This window comes from Wasmannia auropunctata, unplaced genomic scaffold (assembly GCF_000956235.1).
Source record: "Wasmannia auropunctata unplaced genomic scaffold, wasmannia.A_1.0 LD336039.1, whole genome shotgun sequence".
Classification (NCBI taxonomy): domain Eukaryota; kingdom Metazoa; phylum Arthropoda; class Insecta; order Hymenoptera; family Formicidae; genus Wasmannia; species Wasmannia auropunctata.
Window position 1 is genome coordinate 632,524 of NW_012026851.1, and position 16,447 is coordinate 648,970.

The following is a 16,447-nucleotide window of genomic DNA, read 5'->3' on the forward strand; positions in this document are numbered from 1 at the left end:
GGTGGTGGTGGCGGTGATGGTGGTGGCAGTGGCGGAAGGTAGTTTCTGGGCGGTGGAGGGTGCGGATCGTCGTCCGCAAAGCCGTGCGTTCACCCCGTGTCGCGTCGACAACAGGGCGTCGTTCGTTCTGGTGCGAGCGCCGGGAGTCCGCCGGGGGTTTCGTCGAACTTTCCTCGAACCAGCGGGTCGAACCGATCGAACCGGTCGTTCGGCCGGGTACGTAGTTCGAATCCTGTGGCCGTGCGGGAAACCCGGGCCCCTGCGGACTGATTTGTGCCGTGTCAAGACGATTCCGTGTTTAGCTCGCGGCGATCGACGCTTGCGATCAGTGGCACGTTTCTACCGTCGTGCACCACGTGGCTACCGTTGAACGTGGCGATCCTATCGCGACGCAACACACCTGAACACACCTAGAATTTCGAGGTTGGGTAGTGGCCGTGTCGCGTGCATGTCTCTGCTAGGATTTACGTGAAGACCTGTCTGCTGAAATATGAAAACGGGAGAAAGACCTTGTAGAGTTAGAGTTTGCCACGGGGGTTGTGGCTATTCTTGAGCTTGGATATCAACGAAGCGGAACAGGCACGCTAAGAGAAACTTGATCAAAGCGCGTCACTTTTGGACGGTTAAAAGTTCACGCTCGAGGAACGGTGTGGACGGACAGATTTCTCGCATGACAAATTTCGTATGTCAACGAAAACAATTATCACCGTAAAGAACATCACATGGTTCTTCGGACGATCTGCATCTACGAGAGAAGACGTCCGAAAACTATCGGATAAAAGTTGTGAGTTTATTTGAACGGTTGAACGCGGAAAAACGTCATGCGGATGTAACGTGAATGTTAAATCGTTCAGCATCGGATGCGATTAATCGTTAAGTGTGTGTTATCGGGGTTACATATTGGAATTGGAATTCATTGAAGTGAATTTCACATGTCGTCGGAAATAGGTGAATCTGCTAGATAATGACGCGAGGAGCCTTGTAAAGTGAGATATAAGATCAGCAGGTTTTGTGAAGTGACGGCAAAAATAAGCGTGAGTGTTAGTGAATCGAGTTTCGACCGATAGATCTGTCTTGTCGTCGGTTCATAGATCAATCGTCAGAGATCGCCCGCACGATCGACCTATTTTGGATTACCCTGTATAAACGTCGTGGATTCGCGCCCTTCGTCGGTACGGCGAGCACGTGAATCGTCCCTTAAAGCGAGAATCGATCGGACTGCTTGCGTACGAAACTTCGTGGACTGGTAAGTTCCACGAAGAGGTCCGCGAAAACTCGTCGTGAAGACGAGTGTAAATGGGTCTTACTAATCAGACCCATTTCTCAAGAACTCAACGCGATAAAAAGGAGAGTAATGCTTAAAAAGTTTCTGTCTAAAGATTACATTGCTTGACTTACGTTATCTTGAATGAAAACGTTCGTAAAATTTTGTTAATGTTCACAAACTTTAAGTATGACTGGCATTCAAACTTTTCTAACTTTCTCTGACGAGAGTTTGAAGAGATTTTGATTGACAGAATTAAATATTTTTGGAAGACACTCGATAAGTTGACAGCTGAAAAAATGGATAAAGGATAAGTTATAGGAATTCTAGAGAAGTTCTTGAAAGCTTGAGGAGACGCGACTGTATTTACTGATACCGTCAATCTGTGTCACTTTTTTGATGAAGAGGAAGTATTGTTTGCCTCTCATCTCACTGGTCGGTCGTTATTAATGATGCTAGTTGGTATTGTTATCTGCTATGTAATAGAAGCTTGATTAAATCTAATAGTTATTTACATGACATTTTGATATTTTCCAACATTTAATGATTAATAAGTGCACTATATAAAAAAAATTTAAACATTTTATCTATACATTAATTACTAATATTTATGTGATTAATTTGTTTCTTGTTGATTTTAATTATTGTTTTGTAGAAATGGAATTATAAATATACTTCTGTCTAGCGGTTTTTGTTAATTTCAATAATTTTAGCATTTACAAATTTATATCGTATATAAGAGTGCTTGTATACTACTTTAACAAATTAAAAATTCTATTTAAACTTCTATTTATTCTTCAAGTTAAACTCTATTTAAATTGAAGTAAAAATTTTTATTATTATTATAATTTTTCTATAATTTGTTCTAATTTTGTATGAAGAGAAAAAAATTGCAACATTTAATTTTTAAAAGAGGTCCAACTAACAATGAGTACAATTTGGAAAATCTATAGCAAACTTTTAATTTTAATGCTTAAAACTTTTTACATTACGTAGTGATCATTAAGTTGATCATAAAAAATGTATTATCCTTGAAAATAAGTTAATTAGTCAGTATTATTGAAAATATTGCAACGATTAATTATCAGCACTATTTCTGATGGAGCAATACTCTCTCGTACGTAATGCTTAAACACAATTTCGGGCGTTGAGCCTTGCGTATCTCAGGCGAAGGTGAGAAAGCTCTTGTTTACGTGAACATGGAACCACCTCCGCAAGCATTGATGCGTTCAATTAACTACCCGCTAGGATACTTGTAAGCAGTATTGACTTAAAGTTCCTTCTCCACGGTGGAAATACATAAACGTGTGAAGATTTCTCTTTTATAAATAAATCATTTCGATATCGACATATTGCTGCTTTAGAATTTAGAAAAAGTGGATAACGAAAACGATAATCCGGTCACAGTTTCCTGCGAAAATGTATGAGATTACCGCGAAGTCGGAGATGTGAGAAGGAAAGTTACACGTGCTTGCGGATTCACCCTTGTTCGTTTGAATATTTTTCTCAAGTTTTTCGAATTATTTCACACATCGCGGAACGTCACCAAGATTATCATTGTGAAAACCAATATATATAGCCGTGGCGTGAATTTTGATGAGACATATGTAGAATGCATCAGGGTTTTAAGTAAGGAAAGTACGAGAAAGCGCTGACTGGATATCTCATGCAGCTATTTTGTTTTATTTCAATTCGTCAAACAGTCAATGTTAGTTAGACACATACTGTAAATAGGACTATAGTTATCATTTTATTAAAGTTAATAGAGTTTTTATATTATTTGTATGTTTTTTTTATATTACTAATATATTTTTTAAATAACGATTTTTATTCAGATTAGAATGGTATTACACGCATAACGAAGAACAGTTATTTGATAAAATAGAATATGGAATATTTATAAATGTTAAAGCATCCATATTCAGTTTAAATGAGCCGAGTTTTAATTATCTATTTATACTTGCAGAAATGTGCTTACACTGTGAGTGAAATTTGCCTTGTTCAATCGGTCGATTCGCGTTATTTCAGAGCGATTACGCTTAATATCGCCGAGAAATAACGACAATAAGAAATCAAATTGTTAAGATAAAAAACATGTTTAATGATGCATAATTAACGTGTCAAACAAAATGATTATTGGGCGAAAATTATGTACTATGCGAAATAACGGGATGCACGAGCGACAACGGAAAAACACTGATTAAATATAAAATATACATTAATAGATCTAGAAGAGATTCACTGTGAATTAATACATACGCGCGTATTACGGACTAAATAATAATAATAAATATTATATTTATATAAATAAATAAATAAATGAATATATACATACATTATATATGTACGTATGTAGAGTGAAGGAAAGACGAAGAGAAAAGAGGAAAGAGAGATAAAGGTAGTCGTATCGCGTTTGGTTTATCGATCGTGTATTTCGGGTGTGTGCGAACGTTCGTGCGAGGCGCTTTATTTGAAATCGTCGCGTGTCATACGGCATCGGAAAGATTTGCGCTGCTGTTTGAGCGGGGCGGGGCCACTGGGTATACCCGCGACAGAAAGGAACATCCGCACCTTTAATTAAAGCCGTTCGCGCTCGAAGACGTCGTTGGCGAAATTGATTATCCGTAATTGGGGCTTGACGCGAGGTTCTCTCTCGTGCGGCATAGCCGCTGGGCTCACAACAGCAGCAACTCGACAGCCTGTATCGGAAGTCGACGTCAATAAGCCTCTGCGCAGCACGCTGCCATACACAGGCGATCAGGCGGATTACAATGGCCGGTCGCACAAAAAGCGATAGCGAAATAGAAACGTGGAAATCGGATGTGGCAACCCGACTCGCGAATGCACCGATGTCGTTACATCGATTTTATAAATACGATCACGAAATATTCCGCGATCTCATCGTACATCGCCGATATGCTGAATAATCTTAGGTATGATTCCTCTTTCGAGATAAATTTGTATTTTCTTTCTAACTATTAATGAAGTTTTTATTATATTCTATCATAATTTTGTTTTATAATTGATACAAAACTATAGCATTTCTAAGATATTAATGTGTGTATGTGTGTGTTTTAATTGAAATACATCTATGACTTTTTTATTTTAAAGAATGTTTAAATGTCTAGATGTGCAACATAGTTTTGTTGGCATAAATAAGCAGTTTTGCACAAATTTGTTGTATTTTTTAATTAAACTGAAATCATTCATTATTTTATTATGTATGAGCTTTAATCGGAGGTAGGCCATGTCTGTATAATAACTAAAGAGAAATAACGAGATTTATATCAGCTAATAGTTATCATCAATTTATCGACTTTAGCATCGTGGTCGGTGTGCGTTCGATATTGAATTTGCAAGAGAGGCTTTTCACTCGTGGGTTTAATTTCGTTGATATTACTATATCTCGACACGGTCGTCGGTCATAACAAGAGCATTTGTACTTCGAAAGCAAGAAAATAATGAAAGTACGATTTACAAAAGATGCGATTGTTTTTTAACCGGAAATACACACGACATGAATCCAGAGATGAGCTTTTCATATAAATGACTTGGAACATATCTGCATATTCTGTAAATGTATCATAATGTTTCGAAAGAAGAATAGCGTGTTTTTATTGGTACAGCATGAGAGTAACATCCGAGAGATTTCGAGAGAAAAAGATGATTTATGTAAACTTAACAGTATATGTATTTAATTGATTTTGACGCATTTCTTAAAAATATGTATCTTTATCAACCAAATTTAAATATTTTGACTGCATATGATTTCTGTTATATGCACAAAAGTTGTTAGAAAGCGTAAACCTTGCAATAATATTGAAATGTATTTTTACGACTGACTGCTACCAATCGAAGATTGAGAAAAACGGAGGGAGTATGTATTTCACCGAGATGGATCGGTTGTTAAAGATCTCCACCATTACAATATACATATATTCTTATCAACGTTTGGCTACAGACTTCTATTAACCAAGCTTGGTTTAAAGGTTATAATTATCGTTTTATCATTATGATATTATGAATTTTTTTATTAATAAATAATTCTCTGGTTAAAAAATTTATTTAATAAAAATAATTAGCTAAAAATGAGATACATTTCAAGATATAAATCATTTCAGTTTAAGTTATTTTTATATAGATTTTATTGTATATAAAATGCATAAATGCAATAAATACATTGCATTTTTGTTATTTTCTCTCAAATGTTTTTGTATCTAAAATAATGTTCTGATTTATTAAATTATTTTGCAGATGAGTCTTATTATGCAGTTTCAAAGTTGAGTTTTTGTTTCTAAATAGGCATATTTACAATGTTACAATATAAAGAAGATAACATTTTCTTGAAAGAAGTTTTTACGACGTAATGACGTATCCTCTATCTTCTATCTACACATTTTTTAGATCGAGAAGAGACACTCGGATTTTTTAATTAGTTAGAAACACAGCTATTTCTCGTTAAAATGAGATGAGATATGATGTCATATGTCGTATCGCGAAGTGTAGAAAACGTATTATTTCTCCATTTCCTCATGTCGTTGCGTTCTCCGTTTTCTATGATCTTCCAGAAACATTACGAAGCTTCGTTCTACCCCGCATGTCCTACCGGAACATTTCCAACACGTTTCACAGAATTTCGGTTATGATGTTGCACACAGTTGCTTGACCTGCAAATGAAATTTATTGCCGCGTGCGCGGTCTCAAATCTAGCGCAAGATTCTTCTCGCTCGATCTTTCAAAAAATGTGTGACAATATCTCACGAAAATGCGGCCGTAATTTTCACGAAGAGCTCTTTCTCTTTACGACGCTAGCGTTTGACGAAATCCTCTACGGCAGTATTTGAAATTATTGAAATACCTTACATGTCTGTAAAAATCCATCGCTATGTATCTTATCCTTGAAATATTTTGGTTTATATTATTATTATATGATTATTATTAAAATTGATCAGCGTATTTAGTTATAAACCTATTGTCAGAGAAGATATATTACATTTCTTTCTCTAGCGAGATACATAGTCGAATTGAGAAAATTGTCATTTCTTCCGTCGCTTATTTTTTTATTTTTCTTGCGTTTGACAATTATGTAATAAATATACAGAATCTCTCTTTCCGAACTTATATATATGTAATTTCTAAAATACATTGTAATAAAATTTTATCGATTTCTCGCGCGGATAACTGAAAATTGTTCGTCTTCTGAGATGTAGGTACTTGTACGCGCAATGGAAAGAAATATCGCGTGTCAAGATCTTTAAGATAGAAAATTGCAAATCTCCGCTTACACGTGCAAATATCCGTTTATATGTTGTAGAATCTTCTCGACTATTTTTTATTTCCGTTCAACTACTCACGAAGATTCAATTAGAAGACCGAAGACCAATGAGATTTAATATATTCCGCGTTCGATGTAGCGTGCAAACAAAGTTAATCGTTTACCTGAAAACAAAAACTGCGGGGAAATAGTCCCGCAGTATTATCCCTCGTCTCGCCGATGCATTACTTTCTCGTTAGGAAGAAGCTGTTATACCATGTGTATGTTATATCGTGCGAGAAGAAAGCCGGAACGCGCGCGTTTCGTGTAGATTTATATTTCGTTTCTCAGTCCAAGTTTCCTGCGGGCAAGGCGTCTTCCGCTTATTCGTAGCTGGGGCAGTACAAAATGCTTTTACGTAAAAAGTATTTTCTTCACATAAAATTCTACTTTAGGCGTTATTCAATATATGCATAAATAAATAATAAATTAATATTTTAATATTATTAAAATATTAATTTATTATTTATAATAAAATTAATATACTTATATTAATATATTATTATCTTTAGTGTAAAAAAAAATATAAACGAACTTTAAGTTCGTTTTTAAATTTCAAATAAAATAAGAATGCTACACATATGGATAATTATTGAACATTTAATTTAATAAAATAATACGCAAGTTTATTATGAAAACATGTAAATGAATTTTCTGACGTAAATATGTCAATACCGTGTTTTAAAAAACAGCATTTGTTTTGTCCACATGACTTTAATGATTTATTTGATGTTTAATTTTAATGCATTGAACAATTTTGTAAATTAAAAGCGTCGTATCTCGTAAAGCAGCTTTGCTGCTAAACTGTCATAATGACGGCACATCTATCTTATATGACCGTAAAGAGACGAAAATTGACGCTTCAACGCGCGAGTTGACCCATTCGGTAAAGTACATTTAATCTTAATGAGTAATTTGTTCGTGCGTTTGGAATTCTCTTTAATCCATTGCAGTTTTAATAAAATGTTAATACGAGGCAGTGTATACGTCCACCGAAATTTTACACGAAAATTGCGAATAAACTGCTGTAAACGCATTATTCTATTTGAAATTTGCATACGCATAGTACATATCTGTACAAATGAAGAAGCATCGAAATGTTGCAAGTGGAGAGAGAGAGATTATTTAACAAGCATCCTTCTCGGTCGTTTTGCGAGTACCGTCACATGTTGTTACCATGTGTTTACCGCGGGTTGGTGAAAAGTTAGTAAAAACCATACATAAAATCACATTCGTTCCGGTTTTCGCGAAAGTGGAGAATGTCCACTCTTCGTCTCGTTACGTTGTATCGTCGTTTGTTCGCACAATTTTAGCAACCGCGGACACCTGTTCACTGTACAGCCAACATTGAATCTGATTTCAGATATCTAACCGGACGCATTTCGGACGTGTTTATCTTGTACTCGGTTAGATATGCAAAGGATGCGCGCATTACACGTACGTTTTGAAATCTGAAAAATGCGGGAAAATGGCGGTTTGTATCCTAGCTCGATTATTCGCGATATATCCGGAGTCGCGGAGTGGAAAGCACCTCATCGATCACTCATCCCGCGGGAAGTCTTACGGAAATTTATACGTACACTCTGGTGCATGCTTTGCCAACTGGCATCTACCAGCGTTGATGCATGCGTTCCGTTCCTTCTTACTTGATTCACATCGTGCTATTGATATTCGCAAAACGAAAATGTTCAACCTCTCGCGAAAGCGAACGATTACTTCATTTTACGCGCATACATTTTATATTTATTTTTATTCACTCTTATTATATTTATTCGCATCCTTTACGATATTCATTATGTGCGCTTGTTTACTTTATTTGGCGACTGTAACGTGGATACGGCGCTGACGTTATCAGACTATCTTGAATTTACTAGAATGCCTGAACTACACGTTTACGAGGGAAAGTTTTTGGCTGGTCAGTTACCCTGAAATTGTGGAGACACAAGACTAGACAATCGGGGTCGACGTTTAGTATCAAGCGCCATATAATGTATCACATCTCTTCAGTGTAATTTATTAAATTTATGTTTTCTTACATAATTAATAAAATATACTAAGAGTTTGTTTTATAGAAATGATGTATTTATAGAGCGTTTCGCTTATATTAGTTTAAAATTTTAGAAATTGCGAAAATGTTTTCTTGTTACTACAATTTCTTATAATCCTAAAATATCATCAATGCTACACAGGAAATACTTCATCTTAAGTTTTAAAGTAGGATATTTTCTTAGAAGAAATATCCCTTTATCTGAAAGAAAGATAATTTGGTTATACAAAATCAAAACTCGTGGTTTTCCGTGAAATTTTTTTCTGTTTCTCTTACATATTTTAAAATATTTGAGATTTTTTGAATTGGAAGTGAATTACATAAATTACGTTTTATGAGGTTTTATGCGGTTTTATAAAAAAAAAAATGTACTAGTTCGCAAAATTAACTTACGCAATGCAATATCACGAATTTATGATATTATGCAGCATTTATATTTGCAGAATGTAAAAATGTAAAAATATATCGTGAGTTATAATATCCGTATGTACTTTATCGATATATAATTATAGAAAATTCATATTTTTTATACGATGCGAAAGATCGGATTTTTGCTCGCTTGACAATTTCGTCAATATCTGTAACAGCTGGTATTTTCAATGTTAGAAGTTTGTTTAATTTTTCTTTCACTATACGTCATTATTGTAGATCGCGCTTTGTTAAACTTTTCCTCTTACGCATAGAGAGAATAGAAAACTTGGGCAATAAAGATTTCCGGGGAAGCGTTTCATCGTGTATAGTAGCATTTATTACGCATTGACACCTATCGTTACAAAGTATCGCTTAGTGTCGACGTTCTTCCTTTCGCATCTCTACTATCGACAGAATGCAGAACAGGATGCTTTCACCATAAATTAGTATCTCGAGTTCGATATAGTGAAGGACGTTATGACACTTTATTCGGCGCATTATCCGTGCGATGCGGTTTTGCTAGATGTTATCACGAACGCGTCACCATTAATTCCCAATAATTGATTCAATGTGCGCTAGATATAGTAGATATTGCTCTTTCTATTTTAATTAGTTACTCTCTGATCGAGTTAATTGATTTAATTAATCAGCTAGTAGTTCAAATGAACTGAACTTAGCCAGTGCATCGTCAGTCATTATGTATTCATATTGGATAGTTAATTATTGCGTTTCATTGAAAGCGAAGAAATGATTAACGATTCAATTACAGACGTACATCTTGATTTTCTTACAAAAGAATCTTTAAAAAATTATTTACAGTAATCTAATTTCACTTTGTTTTGGAACTTCTATACGATTTAAAGGGAATGCATTGAATTTCATCATTTTGATTCACATTTTGAAACTTGACTATGTTATCTACAAATTTCGTACGATGTATTATCGTATAAATAATACTCTGAAAGTCCTTCCAGTAATTAACAAACTTCTGTTAATTAACAGTAATCAAATATCTTTATTAAAATGAAAATTAAAATTATTATAAATTTGATGATACAATCATATATATATTTAATTTAATTTGATGTATATATTATGTATATTTAATGCATAAACGTTTATTTGCTTCTTCAAATAAACTATCATTATTTCTTAATAATAATTAATTCATCTTTTTAAAATAATAACGGAAACTATATAAATTATCTTGTCGAATATGATCTGAAAATATATATATATATATATATTTTGTAAATAAACTTGAATGTTCAAGTACTTAAATTTACATTTAATCGATGTAATTAAATTAAACGTGACAACATAGAGGATTTCCAATTCCTCACGCCTGGTTTCCAAGCCTTTTCCATCATGTCAATCAAATTCGGTTAGAAATTAAATTAAAACGCACTCGCACTCTCGCACTCGCGATCTGCAAAATTAAATGAAGTGCGCGCAGAGTACGCGGTAGTATAGTATCTCGCTTGGTGTACGTTTCGCCGAAAGCGGAACGTTTTATCACAACGCGATGTAACTTTAGCGTGAAACGAGCACGCGCGCCGATTAGGATATTATCACTATGGCGCCGCGCCGCGTCGTGCCACACCACGCTCGCACCACTGAATCACTCGGTTTACGCGGTAGTAACGCTTTCGCGGAGTTACCCTACCTATAAATTAACGATATAGCGAGAGAAGCGACGTGCATCGATGGAGAGTACTTTCACCCTGCGATATTTTATCGTCGGAATTTGGGTCTGGTTGATCGCTGGCCGGGCGGCCGGGTGTGAGCTGTCATTGTCGCGGAAGTAACTGACAAGTTAATTACGCCGTTGTCGTGGCGCGCTGCCGGAGAAAAAAGAGAATCGGTGAAAGTATGTACTGTTGACAAGTGTTTCATTAAAGCCTATTTCTAATTATGGAACGATCTGGCTAATTGCCGTGAGAGATATTAACAGAAAATTACGATACTTAATAATTGCATCTCTTTTTCGATCAAATCAAAATACTTTTTCACCGTTCCGCATACATTATAAATGCATATGGCAAGATATGTATCTGTAATTTAAGAAAGATATTTTAACCATCTATAATTAGATTTCGGCTAATATTAAAGCTAGTTTCAAAAATAGAGAGATGCAAAGATGTGCTTGCAAGATATTCATAATTTTATTTCTCTATCAATGACAAAAATTATAAGAGTGAAAATTCAACACGTTTAAATTACACACGTATGCATAAATATACATCTTTTCTAGTATTTAACAATAAATAGATAAATTCAAATAAAACAGGAATTTTGCTTGTTAACATAATAAAATCATTTTATTTTCAAGAGAGCTTAATTTCTAGCTACATAGCTTACATTAACATTTCAGCTAGTAAATTAGCGTTATCGCAAATATTACAATTGTTCGCACGTGGCAATACACGAATAATTATTATAATTTATATTTACTGTAACTTTGCAGATTATTTCCACTTTTGCGCATGATACATACAATAAAATAATCACGCAAGTGTTTAACTTTTCTACAATACAAACGGTAAGTTTTGTACAGATCTTAAAAAGCAAAATATCGATCATCCTATTTATCAAGGTTAGAGGAATAACATTTAGAGAAATATTTCTTTAGTTTTTTCTACTACTCTGCGAAATAGAAAATAATGATTAAAGTAAAATGCGAAACAATCTTTATAAAGTTTAACGATAATATAAGATAAAATACACGTAAAAATTAAAATGATATAGCTATTATGCGTGGCCTCATTCTTTATTTATATATTTCCGATATAGATTCGACAAATTAGAACATAGAGTCGAAACGTCCACACGTATTTTAAAATAAATTTCGATTATTTATTTATATCGCGCACTTAGATTTGCGTTTTACTCTCAGCCCTTTTTTCAAATTATTTTTTTTATATTGTATTTTTTTATATTGTAACTTTTTGTATTTTTAAGTATGTTATGATAAAACTATTTTTCTCTTTGACTGCTTTTCGGATCATTTACAATCGACGCCTTTTTTTTGCAATGGCGAATTGAGTTGTGTCGTGATAGGTTCGATAAATTTGAGCCGGCGGCGTCGACAAAATCGATGGGTTTTGCGTTTTACTCCTGGCGGATAAGCGACGGTTGCGATTAGGCGAGAGTTACGCATGCGAATTCGCCGATGCTTCCGATCTGATGCGATTCAATTTGCCAGACAATCTGCAGGAACGTCCGTTCTGTTTATTCTGGAATGAATGTCCGATCCGTGCAGGAAGCTTGCCCGCTTCCTCTCGTATTAATTATTTCTAAATATCGTTACCTGTTGTGACCTTAATTTTTAAACAGGTAATCGTAAACATTTTGATCACGTATGGAACGCAACTCTACTTTCCGAGAAGGGAATTACATCCCAGAAAGATTTATCTGTTTTATGGATTTTCGTTTAAGGAAGAAACATGCATAATATATAAGGGCGGTCCCATGTATTACCTTGAAATAACGAATATGTAGTAATTACACTTTTATCTTTGCACTTTGACGAAACGTATGTAAGTTAAAAAAAAATTGTGAAAAAACCGTTATTGTTGCTCTATCAAAGATTTTGATGGAGATTTTGATTGTCAATGTGAGTGGATCGGTTCATATTGCGACGTATATGGTACATAAAAGGTGAAACGAGGACATAGTCGGTTTAACTAAACGAGAATAGTGTAGATTCGTGCGCAGCTGGCGTGACTTGATTCGGAAAACATTTGTTTTGTCAATACGACAAGAGCTTGACCGAATGAGAACGATGGGCTACGAAAAGAATTTCATCAAACGCTGATGAAAACATCAAAACGACCGATGCACAAACGACATTCGTGCCGCTTCTGTGATTGGCTTACCCTACCATAATGTTCTCGCATGTCCATTTAGAAAATTAATTGTTTGTAATTTGAACGTTTTTTAAAAAATGAAAAAAAGGAGGCGAGAAAGAATGAGAAGAAAAAGCAACAGAGAAACATTTCTCGGTCGAGGGATTCTCGGTCGGTTTTCCGATGTCGTTAATTAACCTTAACAGCTCGTTTTTGCTGTACATAATTTTTTTCCTCCGATATCGATCGAGGTACATGAATACTTTAGTTTTAATTAAAGTGGCCATATTATAATTTTTAAACGTATCATATATAAAAATAGAAATATAGGGTAATTAAAACGACAATTTGAGATATTTTATGTTCTTGCATGCATATATCATTAAAAAATCTTGTTATTTAATATACACATTTAAGAAGCGGATTGTTGACCGTTTTTAATTTTTGACAAATACATATTCTTAATTTTAAATTTCTGAAGACATAGAGGCGGAAGAGAAAAAAATATAAAAATAAAAATTTATTATATTATATATATATATATATATATATATATATATATATATAATTTTGTAAGGCACGCAATCTTGGCATTACGATAGTAATTGTTAGCAAGTAAAAAAAACGTTGGCATGAATTTTACATCTTATCAAAATTATATCTCATGATTTTTGTTAAACTATACATTCTAGGGTCAGACATAAACTTCATCGGGTTACGAGGAAACATAAGTTGCAGCATGTTGCGAACAAGGATGTTGCATTTCGAGAGCGCAACGTGTCAGTCGTTATCATTAAATAATCATGTCGGCATAGTCAGATGGCAAATACGATTCCCCTGCTGCTCCAGCAGTAATAGATGTCGGTATAAACTTCCGATGAACCTCTGGACCTCTGGTTATTCGCGGACAGAATCGTCTCAGGTTCATAATATATGCAATGGTTATGACTGCTCACGAAATATGGTCACTGCATTCCAGTTGAATAATATCGCAATTTTAAACCTTGCCCAGCAGAGCTCAGCTATAATAAAATTGATTTCGTATACATAATGTCATTGTATTCGAAATTATAATTGTAGTATGAGCAGTTGTGGATTGGATGGTCTATGATTTACCGAAACCGCGACACTGCAGAAATTATTTATGTTTCGTGCTTTTAAATTTTTGCCATATATGGCTTATTTCGTAAAATCAGTGATGTAAAGATTAAGCGCTGTATCTGGATTTACGTTTGAATGCGTTTACCGCTTAACTTTGCATTCTACTGTGTATATAGAAAAACTTTCATAGAATATCGTAAATATGAGTCAGCTTTTTATTTTTTCGGAAATACGAAAGTTGCTGTGATGTATAAACAAAATTTGATTATTTTCTACCGCTGTATAAAAAAAATAATAAAATATAGCGAAAATAATTAAAGAGCGGACATCAAATATATGTATAAATGATGTATTTGGTGATAGTGCTTTATTTGTGGAGCTGCCATTTTATTCCTCTATTACAGCTTTTTTATAATAAAAGTTATCGATGTATGTTTCACAGAAAAATGAATATTTTATATACAATGTATTTGTGTGCATTAAAAAAAAGTAAAATTTTATGCTTCCAACTTATTCATAAACTTAAACTATAAACTTTATGCTGATATCAAGCATCATTTTTTCTTGAAAAAAACCGACATTGCGAGAAAATCAATTTTCAAATGCTATTCGTAGAATGTAGTATTAACGACACAAACGAGCTATTCGCGTAGAATATCTGAAGATACATCTGTCGTGAGATTGTGGGCACACTGAAAATTGGCATTAAGCTGTCCATGCATCAAATTCTGTCTGCAGAATTGAGCTTGACCCGACATGAATACCAAGTAGACGTGGTCCAGCTACGAAACGGTCAAAGACGGATGTTCGCACGCATTCGTCGTGAATTCCAGGCTTCCCATTTCCCATTCCATCTCAGAATTTCGAGGAAATTCCCTACCTGCCCGTCATAGAGGATGACTGTCTATTATTATACGTTTTGAAATTTTCGCGTTTTATAAGCTACCGTAATTCAATAGATTTTTCTATCGTCGATTTTTTCCAGATGATTTATCAATCGCGATTCTATTATGATTTATAATACAATGTACATACATGCCTTTACCAATACTAATCGATAAAGAGATGGTTACAGGGTGATTATATTAGTTTAACTATTACTTGAGATCTTGCATTTTTATAGTAAGTTGAAGATTAATAATGTCGTTTAACGATGTTTAATCGATTTTTTGATGCATCTCATTCTTGATCATATATTTCACATATTTTACTGAACACGTGGACGATCTTATTGCGATAGCGAGTGAGATAAAACCGAAAATGCTGCCATGACGCAAAAATCGCATCGTGAGTTCGCTCGACAAGATAATGAGGACTATATATATATATATATATAATTACACATGACTTTGCATAAATAATTCATATTAGATGTACCACATGTATAATTTATTATCTACCAGGAAGAGAACAGTCATCGTTTAACAACTGCGCCATGTTTAACGTGAGTGAATATCGAGTTATCTAGTTAAATGTTCCACTGTAATGAAACAAACAATAAAAAATGTCATATAAAATTAAAAATTAGAGATCACGTTGATCAGTTTTGATTCGATGATAATAATATGAATATACTGGTGAAGCAAAATCAAAAAGATGAAATATATATGTATATTATTGTACTTTATAAATCGTTTCGAATTTTTTTTTCTCGACCTCGATTTGAACGCCGCTTGGAACAAACACGCGCATCGATCGCACGCTGCGGTATATCAAAGCACGAAATACTTTTCGCGTTGATGAGTTTTTTCTTTCTGTTACTTTTACCTCTCTGTGCCTCTTCATATTCGCAGCCTTTTGTCTCAAGTCAGAAGCGTAGCCGCTTCTATGAGGCAGTCAGAGAAAAGTCCGTTGTACCGACGTAAAATATCCTCTGGATGAGCTTTTATATACATTTCATTTGAAATTCAGTTTTCATCTCTCTATAAAAGAATTGCGCGTGAACGTGTCACAATACCAGAAAAAGAATAATCACAATTAGGATCAAGGATTTCGAAGATAATATCAAGTTTGAAATATTTCAACAAACAACAAGTTTTTGATTGTTTAACGCCATATTTAATATGAATGCATATCGATGTGCATTATACACATCGATATCTGATTAAATATTCCATTGCAACGAAACGAGCAAGAAAGAGTGGCAACTTTTGTAGAATGATATACCCCCTTACGAAAAAAAACCTTCATTTTTTGGTGTTAACACTCAAATTTGGGCGTTTACCATCAAAATTGAGTGTTCGCCGTCAATATTGAGTGTTGATCGTCAACATTGGGAGTCGGTTAAGCGTTGAGCATCAATGTTGAGTGTCAGTTGGGTGTGACCATCAATATTCGGTGTTACCTTGGTCGGTTAAGCGTTGAGCATCAATGTTGAGTGTCAGTTGGGTGTGACCATCAATATTCGGTGATGCCTTGGTGTAGATATTCAATATTGGGTGTCAATTCAGCGTTGAACATCA

The 16,447-nt window shown here is 34.4% G+C and overlaps 1 protein-coding gene across 2 annotated transcripts in view; it reads left to right on the forward strand.

Annotated features, from left to right (window-relative positions):
* Positions 1–46: 46 nt before the first annotated feature.
* LOC105451989 overlaps positions 47–16,447 on the forward strand; it is a 282,408-nt gene continuing 266,007 nt past the window's right edge. Inside the window, exon 1 of one of the 2 annotated variants that reach the window (XM_011692746.1) lies at positions 47–1,246. The gene's annotated coding sequence lies outside the window, so the exon portion shown is untranslated. The remainder of the gene's footprint in view (positions 1,247–16,447) is intronic. The other variant, XM_011692747.1, reaches the window with a different exon arrangement.